Source organism: Rhea americana, unplaced genomic scaffold (assembly GCF_003343005.1).
Source record: "Rhea americana isolate MKP2758 unplaced genomic scaffold, rheAme1 scaffold_137, whole genome shotgun sequence".
Lineage (NCBI taxonomy): Eukaryota > Metazoa > Chordata > Aves > Rheiformes > Rheidae > Rhea > Rhea americana.
This window is the reverse complement of record NW_028185450.1, coordinates 117,521-132,888: the sequence shown is the minus strand read 5'-3', so window position 1 is coordinate 132,888 and position 15,368 is coordinate 117,521. Positions and strand designations below refer to the sequence as shown.

The following is a 15,368-nucleotide window of genomic DNA, read 5'->3' as shown; positions in this document are numbered from 1 at the left end:
GTGTTGGAGCATACAATGAAATACAAAAGGTTGCAGCAAGGGAGCTGCCTTGGGCCAAGGTGGCACCTACTGGTCCTGGACTACAACTCTTCATCACACATAGTCAGTGCTTCCTCAGTCATATTGACCATCTTGGTGACCTGACACAGGACATGGCCACAGGATTTTACGTCATAAATGCAGGAGAGGCAGATGATTTCCAAAGTAAACACAAAGTGGAGTCTGTTGAGTTGCCCGGCACCTTCTGTAAGAGGTTTGACACATCTGCCAACCTCTGGTCTATATTCTGCAAATATTGTTAAGAGTCCAAGATCTCAGGTTAGCAGAGCAGTTAGCAACAAGCTTAGGCATCATGCACCTCAGGTGCCTAAGGCCATAGCCTAAAGTTTTCTCTAATTTTGTAGAGAATGATGGATTCCTTACTGCCTTCTCAGTAATCGCTATAAGCTGGTTCTGCCATGAAAGTGAACACCCTTGTTCGGCACCGCATTGCTGCTTTCCCCAAGCCAACATGCACTTGCATGGCTACACTGTGAACCAGAAAGCAGAATACGTGGATCCCCATSAGCCAGACGAGCTCCCTGATCCTCTTCAACATGCGCTGCCGCAGGAGGCTGTAGCACAGCAGTGGGTATAAACAGACCTGCCAACCTCAAGCGTTCCCCAAACTCCAGCCTTAGGCACCAGAGCAGATACTTAAAATTAGCAGCTGCCTCTTAGTTTTCCCCTTCTATGGTTGCCCTTTCTTTGCACTTAGGCACCTTCCAATTTTTCTTATTAGTCCACAGAAACAACTGAGGTAAGCTAACTGTGTACGAATTTCTATTCTAATTCCTCATCACTGAGTCCTTCTCCTCCTAATCTTTTCATAATGAACTTGCAGATCATTTTCTAATTGTTATTCCCACGTAATTGCTCTCATGTCATTAATATTATGAATATCATGATGTCTGCATGCCAAATATCCTGTAGACATGCACAGTGCATCAGTCAGGCTTGGAAAATTTAAGGGTCAGATTCTTGGCTAGTAATATATATATATATATATATATACACACACACACACATATATATATATATATAAATAGAAACTTCAGTCAGCAGTTACCTCAGTGGAACAAAACTACCAATTGTTCTACCAATTGAATATTATGCTCAGTTCCCTGAGTCTGACGAAAAAATAACTATAAACACTCTAGGAATATTCTTCTCTGTGGAATGCACCATGGATCATTACGCAAAAAAAGATGCCCCCATCTCCACCCCCTGGTACCATCATCATCAGAAGAAATTTACCCAACAAAAAAATTCCACTGTTTCAACTTCCCTCAAGCAATAAGAAAGAATATTTGCACTGAAACCTATCACAGACAGATTATTTTCAAATGAAGCAACCACTRTACGTGAACACAAGTCATCTAATTTCTAAGCAAATGTATTTTAGGTGATAAACTGAGAGGTACACAGCTGCATTTCAGATGCAGATTCAGGCATTTCATTCTCAAAGGCAAAACTGCATCCAAAAGAGGGAAAGAATTGACCAGCTGTTTCACAAGGTCACTTCAGTCTATGGAGGACGGTACTTCCTCTGTGCCTAAACAATTCGTGGAGAAGCAAGGCTGAGCCTCAGGCAAAGATTCAACCTACACTGCCAAGACCGTTTTGGTCCTGGAACCAAGATATCAGTCATATAAAGTATCAAATGAAAAATGAGGGAAAAAGAAGAGCACAAGAAGAACTCAACAGCAAGCGATAAAGACCTTCCTTTGCTCCTGATGACATGACGGGTATTTACCTCAATTCAGAAAGTGTGTAAACACAGCGCAACTTAACATCAAGCCTTTAAGCAGTCCTATTGATTTCATTAGGATTTTGTACGTGCTTAAAGTTAATGCAGACTTATGCGTTTTTCTGAATTTTGCAGGTCAGGCCAGCTCAATACTGATCTTTTCCCTCCACTATTATCTATCCGAGCACAGTCCAACATAATCCTTTTTCAATAGCCCCTTACTCCACAAATAGGGAGGCTGAAATGAAGGTCTTTGATTCCCTACTATAGAACCATTTTTCATCAGTAAGACTCAATGACAAACCTTCATAAAAGAAGGAGAGGGGAAAAAAAGATTTTAAAATGCAACCAAAGGACAAAAATCAACACACATGTGAAGACTACTCTGGAAAAAAATAAGGTGTGGTTTTGTTTGTCTGTTCTGCTTTAGGTTTCTAGCTCTGTTATGTTAAACATGAACTTCAACATTAGCATGCCTGTCAATAAATATCTAGATAATTCATTTTTTTTTAATTTCAAAAGTAAGTCCCTTTAACTGATGATGAAGTCTAGTCATACGCAAAGGAAAATGAAGTTGAGAAGTAGCAATCACTAATTGATATCATCAACTGAGAGCCCCAAATCTGTCTCCACCAGGTAGATCTGGCATCATAGTAATGCAGTGGACCAAAGAAATCTTTACTGAGGTGCACTTTTAATTTACTGGATAAGACAGAGTTTTGTCAAGTAGGCTTCAATCTGGCATTTGTCACTAATTCAGCAAGGAAGATCTCAGGTCCTGGACACACAAACCTAATTTTTCCAGACTAAAACATTTTACTGGAACTTCCTGCTTCACAATCCTATTACAGAGCCCAGGATAATCAGAGTTCTTAATTACTCAGAGCAATTTCTCCTCTCTTTATACCTCCTGCAACCATTTATACCTATACAGACCAAACAGATAAAACTGTAGAATGTCAGAAAAGAAACATGTTATAGAATAGTTATAAATATCTCATGGCTTTTTGTTTATTAAATAGGTTAAGGAAAAAACAGCATCAAGCAGAACAGTCAAGCCATCAAACAAGAAATCAGCATAGCTGTATTTAACAATGGCAAATACAAAAACATTATAGAATGAAACCTTGTACGATAAACGTTCTTGTGCTACTCCTTATTCACCTATCAGTCACTTTGATTTATGAATTTGGCTCACGAAAACAAAAGAACTCAATACCACAAATTAAGTGTACATTAATCACAGACTTAACAAAGGCTGGTTTGACCACAAAACCAATACACTATCTCCACAAAAGCCTATATTATATGGGCCCAGTTAGCCTGTATTCATTCCTGATAATTAGTGCCTTATTCCATAATGAAAGTTAGTCAGTAGGAAGGGCTGCAATGGTGACGCACAAATATGAGTTTCCAAGAGGCAGAATAAAGTTTTGCTTCAGGAAACATTCAGGAGTCTTATTTAATTAATCATTTATCTTCCAATTGAATCTTGCAGGATCCAATGAGCACCAGATCATCAATATCTCAATCCAGCTTAAATCAACAATGCTGAGTTCCTTGATATTGTCTAAATAACAGTAAGAATCGAAAGGTACCAAAACTTTCAAACTAACCTAAAGGCTCAACATCTAGACAGACACATTTGGTATTCAACATAACATAATAATGTCTCTGGATTGACAGATAAGGCCACTAGAGGTGTCAAAAAGACAGTATTTGAACCAAATCAATCGAGCGTCCATATGACTCTCCCCRAACAGTGATGGCAGCTGACATTTTAGAATTACTAGTCAATAGAAAAATCACCATACTCYTGTATATCTAGAGTCTTGTCATTCCTTGCTTGCTGTCAGAACTTTGATTTGCACCCTATTTTAATTTGTTAATTCCTATATTTTGATCAGAAACAAATTTCTTGGGGTTCAAATAAATCTTTTATCACTGAACGACTGCTTRTTTGAAATACGCAGAAATTATTCTTAAATGTAACATAAAGGCATTTTAACGTCAGAAAGCAACAGTTCCTCTAGATGCTAATCATCATTCCTTTTAGAGTACATTGGGGCTGAACTCCACAATGAAAAGGCACAAGAACAGAGAGGTCAGACGCTGTACACRAAGTGTTCTGCTCGTGCCTTTCTTTATGAACAACAGACACAGGCCCTGGGGATATGTGTGAAATCATTTAATGGACAGAGACTAAGAATGGAAATTGCCATCTGCTCCTTGTATATATTTGGCTTTTCCTTAAAACACTTTCATTAGGCTACTGTTAGGATATGTTCCAGTCATTACAAGAAGCTCTCTTCCATTCCCCTGGCTCCTCCTCCTGCAGCCTCACTCTTCTTTGTTTTATGTTTTACAAACTAAATGACCTCTTTGGTTTTACTCCTTCTAGCTCGTCTTCTACTTATTAAACCTCTTCCAAGTTATTTAAGGAGCCGAAATCTTGACATYGCCATGAGACCTGAAAGCCATCATTCTGCCTGAATGTTCTACCTTGCTCCTCCTCCATGTCCAATTTGTCTGTTTAGATTGAAAGCGCTTCATGAGCACAACTCCTTGTTCCCCTAATAGTGACAAACAGACTGGGGTCCATCATTAGTAAGTTCCCAGGATTTACTGCAGTAGGAAGTAGAAGCCTGTGTAAATCTCCACTGAGAGCACACAGTATGCAGGGACAGGCTTTCAAGTACTGCTGCCTAAATTGTCCATCATTCAGACTGCTTACGTCAGAGGCATGAGGCAAATCTAACTTGCATTACTTTTTTTTTCTTTTTTAAGAGGGTTTATGGATATCTTGGCAGCTTCCATATAACAACAAACACAGCACTAAGTTCTGAAATATATTTCTAATGATAATTCCTTGAAAGCCTGCCACAGCTTACCATTACCTGCAATAAGCAGGAATAACAGTTGCACTGATTTACAAACACTGCCACCCTACCTTCCAGCAGCTAACATGGAAAGTGTATAGGAACTCAAGTGGAAAGGGTTTCCTGGACCATCAAGCCCCTGTCCTTGCTACTTCTGGCAACATTACATGTATTTTCATTCTTAAATTATCATGATGAGGGAAAGATACTAGAACTGAGAAAGGTAAAGATTTTTACCTCCACTTCTCATCCTGGAATATTTTTATCTTGCTGTTCTCACAGGCAGAAGCCTGCTACACACATGGTATTTTCTAATCTGCACTATCCTTTATTTTCAGTAAAACCTCTGATACCCTGGAATTCCTCTCTCCTATGATGTTTTTATGGATGACAAYCATATTTCTTCTCAGCTTTCACTCTGCTCAGCCAAGTGCCTAAAGGTGTCTTTTGTGAAATAGGCTCTCCATTCCTAAAACCTCTTTCTTGTTTTTCCCTGCACCTATTCTGTACAAGTTCGACTTCCTTGAGTATCAGTAGTCATATTATACATAGTATTACACATTAAATGTTACCAATGCCTTTCAAAATGGCACTAATGCTTCCTTTGCACTTCTGAATACACCTTGCCTGATATATATTGTATTGTATTCATCTCTAAGCAATTCTATCTTCTTTTATCTCAGTTTCCCTAAGGAATTGCTTCCAGTAAACAGTATAACAACAGAAACTCCAGTGAAATTATAGTTAAATTATTGCCTAGGAGTGAGTAAAATAAAACTGTTAACCAAAACGGTACACAAATCCCCATGAGAAACAGAGAGACTTATTTACATTCTGTTACAACCTCACGAATTTGAAAGAGAGCTTTCCCATTCTCAGAGGAAAGGGCATTTTTGGCTCACCTACGTTTATTTTCTGCCTTCGGATCATATATTTTCTGGTCAAATTTAATTCTAAAGACATCTGTGGGGAAATGGATCTTCAARAGGTGCTAGAGTCAGCTGTTACATTATTCACAGGCTTACTCAGAAAACTGACTAAAACAGACCKTGGTCATTCCCTGCTTCTGCGTGACTGTTGTATTACGTGAAATTCAAAGAGTAACACAAAGTGAGAAGATATCCAGAAGGAAAAAAAAAAAGAAAGAAAACAAAGCAATTAAATATCAGATGAATGCTGAGATGTGTAACAGACTTGAGAAAACCTTTTAACAACCCTTTTCTGAATCTGTAAGCAACACTTCCCAGCTGAACAGCAGACAGTTGAAGTAGCTTYATGTCTCTCAAAGTTGCTCTGAGGATTTATTTTTTTTTAATCATTTTCAGCTAAACCATGAYGGACTAACTACAGAACCTGAGAGAGATGAACTCCATGAAAAATTAACATAAGAGAGATGTTTTGAAGCACAGAGGACAAAAAGAAGGTGAAAATAGAGAAAATCTGTAAAGTGCAATTTTGAGGGGTTAACTCGAGCCTGATAAGAAATTGTATCATAATTGGTATCTGGAGAAAAAAAAAAAAAAAACGCAAAGAAATTCTAGTGAAAGACCCAGAATTAACCCTTGGCAAAGATATAAGAAATTGTCAAAATAAGGAATCACCTATGCCGTACTGAATCTTATGGAAGGCAGACAGTCCTCTGAAAAGCAGATATAAAAAGCTCAAGTACCTACAAGGAACAACACAACTGCAGAAAGGAATAAGGAGCTTTTATATGGATTCCAGTCAAMAAAACAGCAGACAGAATCACAGAATAGTTCAGGATGAAAGGGGCCCTGAGGTTCATCTAGTCTAACCTCCTGCTCAGAACAGGTCCTGCTAGATCAGGTTGCTCAGGTCTGTGTCCATTTGAGTTTTAAGCATCTCCAAGGATGGAAATCCCACAGCCTCTCTTGGTGCTTTTGGTGTATTTGACTGTCCTCAAGGTTAACTAAAAAATCTTTTTATTTAATTTGAATTTCCTATGCTGCAATTTGTATCTGTTGCCTCTTGCCTCGTTGCTATGCACCACAAAAAAAGTCTGGCTCTGTTTTCCCTAAAACCACCCATAAGGTAGTTATAGATGGTGCAAGAGCTCCCCTTCCCTTCCCTTCTCTGGCCTGAGMAAACTCAGTCCTCTCAGTCTCTCCTTGTACCTCCTGTGCTCCAGACCCCTACTCGTTCTGGTGACACTTTGCGGGATTTATTCCCGTGTGTCAGTACCTCTCTAATATTGTAGAGCCCAAAACTGGACACAGCACCTTAAATGTGGTCTCACAAGTGTTGAACAGCTGAGAAGAATGACTTTTTTTGCCCTGCTGGCTACACTCTTGCTGATAAAGCTCAGGATGCACTTTGCCTTCCTCTGATTCACATTCAACTTGCTGTCTAGCAAGACCCCGAGRTCCTTTTCTGCAAAGCTGCTGTCCAGCCAGCTAGCATCCTGCATCTCTACTGCTGCACAGAGTTATTCCAGGTGCAAGACTTTGCATTTGCCCACTTCTCCAAGATCCCCACAATAGCTGCCCTACCTTCCAGCACATCAGTCAATTGCCTCAGTTTGGTATCGTTCACGAATTTGCTGAGAATCACTCCATCCTATTGCAYAGGTCAATAGTAAGTACACTGAACAGTGCTGGCCTAGTACTGATCCCTGCAGGATGCCACCTAGTAACTGGCTGCCAGTTGGATGTTGTATTGATGCTCACAACTCTCCAAGCCCAGCAGTACAGCTGATACTCCACCCAGTTTGTGCTACACCTTGATGAAGCAGCAATGGCATTAACAAGAATGTCAGCTCAACCAAACACAAGAAACACTTAACTAACCCATGGAGGCAAAAGATTTGATGCCTTCCATATGAGGGAGACCAGCACTGTTTGAAACCAAGCATAAACACATATTGCCAATATCAATCATGGTGTATCAACTTTGCAAGATCATTTTAGCCAGTTATGAAAGTAGGATTTAGAAATCCTTGAAGAGATCTCCTAATTGCACACACGATCTCTGAGTGGGTGGTGAAACCAGAGTGCCATTTCCTGGTATCWCTGCCACCTATCACGAATGTTCTTTAAAGGCAACAAGGTTTAAAGGCAACTATTGTTAAGAAAACAAAAAAAAAAATGAAATTTAGGAATAAGGAATCTATGGTAAGGGGTAAAGATATTTTATATTGACTTCAAATGAGCATAAAACTGATAAAGCTTGTCATCTAGACCTATTGTAAAAAAAATCAAATCAAATGAAATAGCCTCTATTAATGACATAGGAAAATACTCTGCCCCATACCTTGCCTCCTCCCACTGCTAAGTCCCTCATTTGCAGTACCCACTACGGGTCTTCACCTGAAAGGAACAACTTTGCACTTCGTAAGATCAGGTTTTATACCTTTCCTAAAACTCCAGACCATAAAATCAGTTTGCATCTTCTATAATACTACTTTTTCTGCAGAATTATCAGGATCTTCCTAATACTGACAATAATTCCCCCAAACCTTTCTTGGACAAAATACACTTGTTAAAACATTAAACAGAATTGTTCCTAGGGCTGATTTTTGAGGAACACTACCATACCCTCCCTGTTGATTCATTTCAGTGTTCTCTGTTGGCTCWCCTTGTGGCAATTTCACATCCACAGCAGTTTGCTCACATTGATACAGAGGCAATCCTCTGCAACACAGTCTTGAAGAAGTCAGTTACCTATCACAGGCAATATGTAAAAGTCAGTCTGATGCAATCTCTCTTTTACAAAATCAAGGTGCATTTTTATCCCCCTTTGCAACATACCTGTGCCAAAATTTTGTATAATAAAATCAAAATCAAAATTATGGACTGAAATAACCTTTGTTGTTGTTGTTGTTAATAGAGGTTCTGTTGACTTACAAACACTACAGAGGAAAGCATAAAACTTCAGGGAACCTATTCCCAAGAGACCAGGCTTTCATCACAAAAGATGAATACATAGAAAGGATGAAGATCATAGAATGGTAAGGTTGGAAGGGACMTCTGGAGAACATCTAGTCCAACCCTCAGGGTAGCCAATACAGGGATTGAACCTGCAACCTTGGCATTAGCAGTACCAYGCTCTAACCAACTGAGCTAAACCTGCGTGATTAAGTTGAGAAAAATTCTTTTATAATCAGTAAATAATAATAATAAWAAAAACTAATACAGATGCAATATGGAAAAGTTGCTCCAGTGAATGAGATATATGGAAATGAGAAAGGATTATTGAATGAAAACAAATGTAAGACAAGAAAGGTAAACAAATAAAAACAAAAGTAAAGCTTATTTCAAAGAAACTTTAGTTTCTAATAATACAAAAATCTTCCCTAAGATGCTCCAGTTCAGCAACTATGCTTATAGAAGGGTTYGGATGTCTGCAGCTGGGAATCACCACATAAACATAGGCTTAATGTTCCATTATCTTAATATATATAAGGTAATTGGCTATGATAAAACCATCTTATCTTGATCCAAAAAAGGAAAAAAAACTAAGTAACTAAAATTAAATTCACCTGTCTGCCTGCAATACTTATATAGACCACCACATTCTATCACTCATTCTTTTCTTATTCTGTTCATAATAGTTATCATACATATGTCCTATTGCATACATCTTTTACTAAATAATACATCTAGGCCTACTAAGAGAATAGCTATTAAATGACAAGTCTATATCACTAAAATTTTGTTTTTCCTTTTCAGTCTAGAATCATTCAGTGAAAGCTCAGCAGTATTTTGAGACAGGGATTGTCTTGCTCCATGCCAGCCTCCTCCACCGTTCCACTTCAGAGGTGGTGACTTCCACTGCTCTAGCATATTGCAGCAGTGACTATTTTATATGTTTAATAACAGCTTACTTCTTGATCTATTAGATCAAGACTCAGTTCTTTAGGGCAGGGACTGTGTCATCTCATGTTTTTGTGCAACATCTAATACAAACTGGAGAGTAACATAATACAGTCCCTATCAGGTTGCTATGTGAAGAWAGGTACATGTAAGGGCAGACAAAACCAACATGCCACAGTTAGATTAACATACAATTCCTAACCTTTAGTAGGGTTGGAAGTAGAAACACTTGGACCTTCACCAAATAGCCTATAACTCAAAGTAGATTCTCCCCACCTTATCATCTTGGACTCACTCAATCTTTCAAAACCCTTTTCTGTTTTAYCACAACAGAAAAGGGAAGACATTTTGGAAAGAGCATATTTTCAGACTCTTTCCCCAACATCAGAGAAACCTTAGGGATGAGAAGTAGTGCAGTTTGTTTCTGGAAGTGGTCCTTTAGTTATAGCTCATTATAACATTTCAAAACAAGCAAACAGTCTTTCCTGAAGAAAGAATTTCTCTAACCTATCTCTCTTTAACCAAACTATGCCTAATAATGGAGATATTACAGCAGGACAAGTAGGTCTCTGTCCCCTGGCCCCAGCGGATGCTGATAAATACCATAGCTGACCAATGAGCTGCACCGCATCTTCCGAAAAACACTCCAATTACTCCAATTCTAAAGATAGAAACAGGGACAAAGCTAGAGAAGCTAAAATACATTATGAAGGTTTAAGTTGAGCGTTGAAGAGGAAAAGGAAAGAAAGTAACAAAATATCAGCCCCTGCCTCTCCTATTTCTCCACTGACAGGACAAGACTTCTTGCAAGATCGGAAGGTTTCCTCYTGCACTCCCAGGTGCACCCCAGTTGATCTCTGGAAAGCTTGTGCAGCCATTAGTCCAAACGCGTCCCTCTCCTGAGGCGGCAGATGGGCAGGATGGTAGYGAAGCCAAACAGAAGTTAAGCACTGGTCGTCTTAAAGTCAATAACAAAATTCCCAATAGTTCAGTTGGAACAGAATTTAGCTGTAGCTTAATCATTTTAAATAACCTCCAAAAAGCCTATCCATAAGGGATTCTATGGTAGTTCATTTCAAACCCATTAACTGCCTGTTTGATCTCATTAATGCTCAACTTTAGTTATTTCTGGCCCAGCAATTTTTCGTATCTCATGAGTTTATGCATATAAAAAAGAATAAATRATTAGTATGCAGATGAATCACAAATGTTTTAACTTGCAAGCCATGGAAATTGCAATTGAACATTTTTAACAGTCAAGCTTAAATGGTTATTGATGATTGCAAAGAATTGCAACGGATACGAGCTCAGTGACATTAGCTCACCCTGGCTCAGTCTGAGCACACCTATCAGAGCCAGAATTACCCAGAGAAATGTGTTAATTGAGAATTCCACGTTTRTGGAACTAGCACCTTTGGACATGCAAAACAGGAGAATTCGGAGAACTTGCCTGGTTGGGTGGATTTTTTTTTCACAGATTTTTTTTTTTAATAGAGTTTTTTTTATTACTTTTTGAACTTAGGCTCCCAGTTTCCACCTAATTTGCATGCCAAGACATATATAGGCTTTTGGAAATCTAGCCATGGATTTTTACAATATRATTTTCCAACAAAGGCCATTTCCAGTAAAAGTTAAAGTGAATTAAGGTGAGAGGGCAGAACTATCAAAAGCAATCTAGAGTTCTCAAACTAATTTTAAAAACATTATGCTGATGTATCAATGTGAGTATGTTGTCTGGCCCTTCTGTAGTTCTAGCATAATTATATGATGAAGAACTTAGTGACCGCAGACAGCAACTAAGTAGAAAAACAAGACCTAAAGACTAACTGCATTTCTTTTAATTTCGTTAAAACAGATGCGTATATTTATTTAGGACAGGATACATTCCTTTCCCTGGGGAAGCTTATAACAATATTCCACTAATTTCTTTTATAGGATCAAGATAAAGTCTTTGGTAATTAGGTTTTCCCTGCTCTCCCAAGTACTGCGTAGATGAGAAGTCAGTCATTTATAATACTGTTCTGACATCAGTTTCCATTCTGCTAGCCCTCTCTTTATTCAGATGTTCTCTGACTCAATCCATCACCATTTTTATGATTAATATTTGCTAATATCTTATTTACCTTACAAAATCTTCCAAAGAATTCTTTGAAGTTAGCGTTTCTCTGCCCACTCAGAACTGCTTTTCCTCCCAGAGTATTTTACAATACAACTTCCCTTTCTGGTCTTCTTTCATCCTCCAGGTCTTTGCTGAAACCCCCCCCCCCCCCCAATACACATCAAGTCACCTACCCGCTCCAGGAGTTTAAGCTGGAGCATCCTCACTGCAGTATTTCTTTTATCTAGGTTTTAGGAAGTTCATGATGCAAATCTATCCTGGGCAAAAAATGCACTTTACTTGGATAACAACRCTCAACCACTACTATTATTTGGAACTCACAAAGATAAACAATTTAACTCATTTTATGCTCTGTATATTCTTTTATGAGTGCCCAGTTTCAAATAGCAACTGGATGAATTTACTTCTCCTTTTTATTTGACACTAGCTCAATAAATACCATCAGAAAAATATGCTTTTAAAATAAGCCTGTTTATAATTGAAGGTTTTTTAAGCTTTATATATGCATGCAATAACATAATATCAATCTAATAATTAAATGTTTTTGAAACTAACTAGTAATAACAACTATAAATATTTGGGAATCTAGTTTGATCTCTGAAAGAAAAAATGGAAAATCAGTACGAAATTCGGACGGATTCACCAAGGAGTATCTCTGTTCAAGTGCATATGTGAAAATAAAATGATTAAAAGAAAAACAGAATAGCAAATTCTGACAGAGGCTACAATAGGAAAAGCAGAGGAAGCAGGACAAATCTGAGACAGAAAAACGCAAAGAGGCAGAAGGTACACAAGCCTCCTAAGATGCTACAGGCTCATTCCCAACTGCCACGATTAGTCAAACTTCCAAATTTAGGACAGACCTTTTAGGTCCTGATACGTGGAAGTGGATTTGGGTTATTTCTGTTGCTCTCTTCTATGCAGTGACAATGGGAGGAAGCTGGAAGCAGAGGAATGTGAGACACAAACCAGGCTTGTAAAACAGCTTGATACAAAGGGGCACATTTTGTCTGAAAACTGCACTGCTTGAAGCACTTTTCCAATAGCAAGTAGACTCCAGGGAAAAAAAAAAAAAAAAAAGTTCCTGATGGTCTTAAGCAACATGAAAGTCATCTTCTCTCTTCTAGATGTAACTGCCTGCCAACCACAGGCCGAGATCAGAAGAGCCTGGCACAGGCACTGACCCTCCTTAAACTTGCTCTCACTCTCAGGAAGCGAAGCCCCAGCAACGCTCCAGAACAGAACAGCACATCTACCCTGTATCTCTAGCAGAAGACTCAAGAGTTTAACTTAATACCACACCGCCTCAGAAAAAAACAGTTTAAAACACAGTATAGAGGAGTACAATGAATTTTGCCAAATATCTGATTCATTATTAGCTTGTCAGTATTAAAGGAATTCCCAATAATTTTACCCTTTGACACCAACAAAACATAAAATGCYTGGCAAGCTTTTCTATAAATCTTGTGCATCAATTTAAAGCAGCGCAGTATATCACTTAATCAAATTAATTCAAAATATTACATTAAGGTATTTTCCTTTAATTTTGTTTGGTTTTTTTAATACAACATTTAGCCAGAACTTGAAGAAATTGCATAACAGAAGTAAGCTGGGGGTAGGTGGAAAATTCACATGAAATTCAAAATAAGCAATAAAAAAAATTTGTAACGAATTCTCCCCCTATTCTCAATATAAAATGGTAATTTTTCAGTATCCACTGCAAGTTCATAACACTACTTTACATTTATGCACTCCAAGTCTTCTAGGCAGTCCTTCTTCCTTGATTATCTTGTTCATTGTTGCAGAATTTAATTAAGTATTAAATAATTGCATTGCAATTATCATTTCGAAAGCTTTGCTTGGAAAAGACATACATTATTATTTTAAATAACAAATTTATCTTTCACTTCTTATAATTTAGAGATAAGCTCATCCCAAGTCTCCCATCCTACTCAATGTGAACTGGAGTGCTTGAATACATGAGAAGAGAACCACATTTCCGCTGTCAGCCCACCTCTGTTAAAACACGAGASCATGAAAAATTTACCCATTATTATGTTCTAGCATTTTAGTTATTGAAAACAAGAAATGATAGTCACATAAGTTATAATTAGAGTGTAGGTATAAAATACATCAGTGAGTCATAACAATATGGTCTCATGAAAAAGAAATTATTTCTGTTTTAAAGCATACAAAAGCTGGAAAAATGCACTGTGATAGTCCTCCTCAGCATGTAAACAGACTGCCTGATGAGGGTGGGCGTGTGTATGAAAAACACACACTTTTGTGGCTTCTAGCCATAAATCAAATAACTGAAAGACAAACAGCTAAAATAAGGTTAGAACAATCAAGTCACTTGCTGTGGAAAAAAAAAATCCCCAAACATGTAACATACTCAATTTGGTTTCTTATTTTTTAAGGACACTAAGAAGTTCTGATGGCATAATCATCTACACTGAATTGAAAAGAAACAAAAAGCTTTGTAGAAGCTAAGAAATGGGTTTTTTTCAGTTTTTACACAGCTACAGTCTCTGGTTGCCGAGGTGTCCAAACGGCACTAGGCTGCGCTAGGCTGGCTGATTTACCTAAGGGTTTTTCGGTGCTTTCCCTGAAACCATTCCAGAGGGAAATACAGCATAGGTTTGGGGTTTTTTTTAATTAATCAAATTGTTGTGGGCAGAAGACATCAGCTTTTCCATCAAAAACTCCAAAGCCCCWGAACACATACACAAAGCACCCTTTTATCCAAACCCCAAGAACCTATAACACATTACCACTTAAGAAATAAGGGCTTTGCCATTGTGCTGCAAGGAGCAACAAGAACGTGAACGAACCCATTTCATTAAAACAAGAAAACTGTTTTAAGTTTTCATCAAAACATTGCTGAGCACTAGCCATTTTGCTTCTATTTAATAACAATACACAAAATATTTGCTTTTGTAATGAAAATTGCTTTCTCATTGCACACATGATGTTATTAGTTTCAAATTTCTGATGTGAAGCATGTTGGCTTCAAATTCATAAAAAGATTCCTCCAGTTTGGATATGCTTAATACTGTTTCAAATTGTTTTCTTTTATTTGAAATGTTTTTTTTTAAAAAAACACAGTGAACTCAATCTTTTATATAACCATTACTTCTTAACACAGTGTCAAATCACAGATTTCAAGTAGACCACAATTTACTGTGAAGACTTTGCACACCAAATGCATTTTAGACTGTTCTGAACTTGTTTTTTAATGTTGTTAAAAACCTGTTTTTCACTGTCATATCGATCCTACCTACCAACTACACAAAAATACCAATAAAAAGCTAAGTCATTAAAATGAGGTAAATTTGAAAAAAAAGAGCAAATTTTACATTTAATTCTTCAAACAAGCGAAACACTTTGTGATGYAGGGCTCTTACACGAACGCAGAAGTAATCTGTAAGGTAAATTCTCTCTCCAAATGAGAGAGATTTCRCCCCTAGGTGACCAGATACAATTTTTCTGTGTTCCAGTATAGTCTTTTAGCTGTATTTTGTAACTTCCAGCTCAGTCGGTTTTGCACCAAGTAAGGGTAACGCKGCGATTCCTGCCTCGGCGCGAATCGGAAGCCAGAGGAACGAGCCCGCAGGGATGGAGGGAAGGGCAGAGGATGCCTGGTCCTCGCTGGGCAGAGCGCCGACCGCAGCCCAGCGCCTGCCCCGCGCCGGGCAGCGGGCTTGAGAAGCACCTGAAGAACGAGGCAGCACTGCTCACACGCTTAA

The 15,368-nt window shown here is 38.2% G+C and overlaps 1 protein-coding gene across 2 annotated transcripts in view; it reads right to left on the bottom strand.

Moving 5' to 3' along the window:
* PLD5 (phospholipase D family member 5) overlaps positions 1-15,368 on the bottom strand; it is a 139,275-nt gene that overhangs the window by 77,869 nt on the left and 46,038 nt on the right. The gene's annotated exons all lie outside the window — the stretch shown is intronic.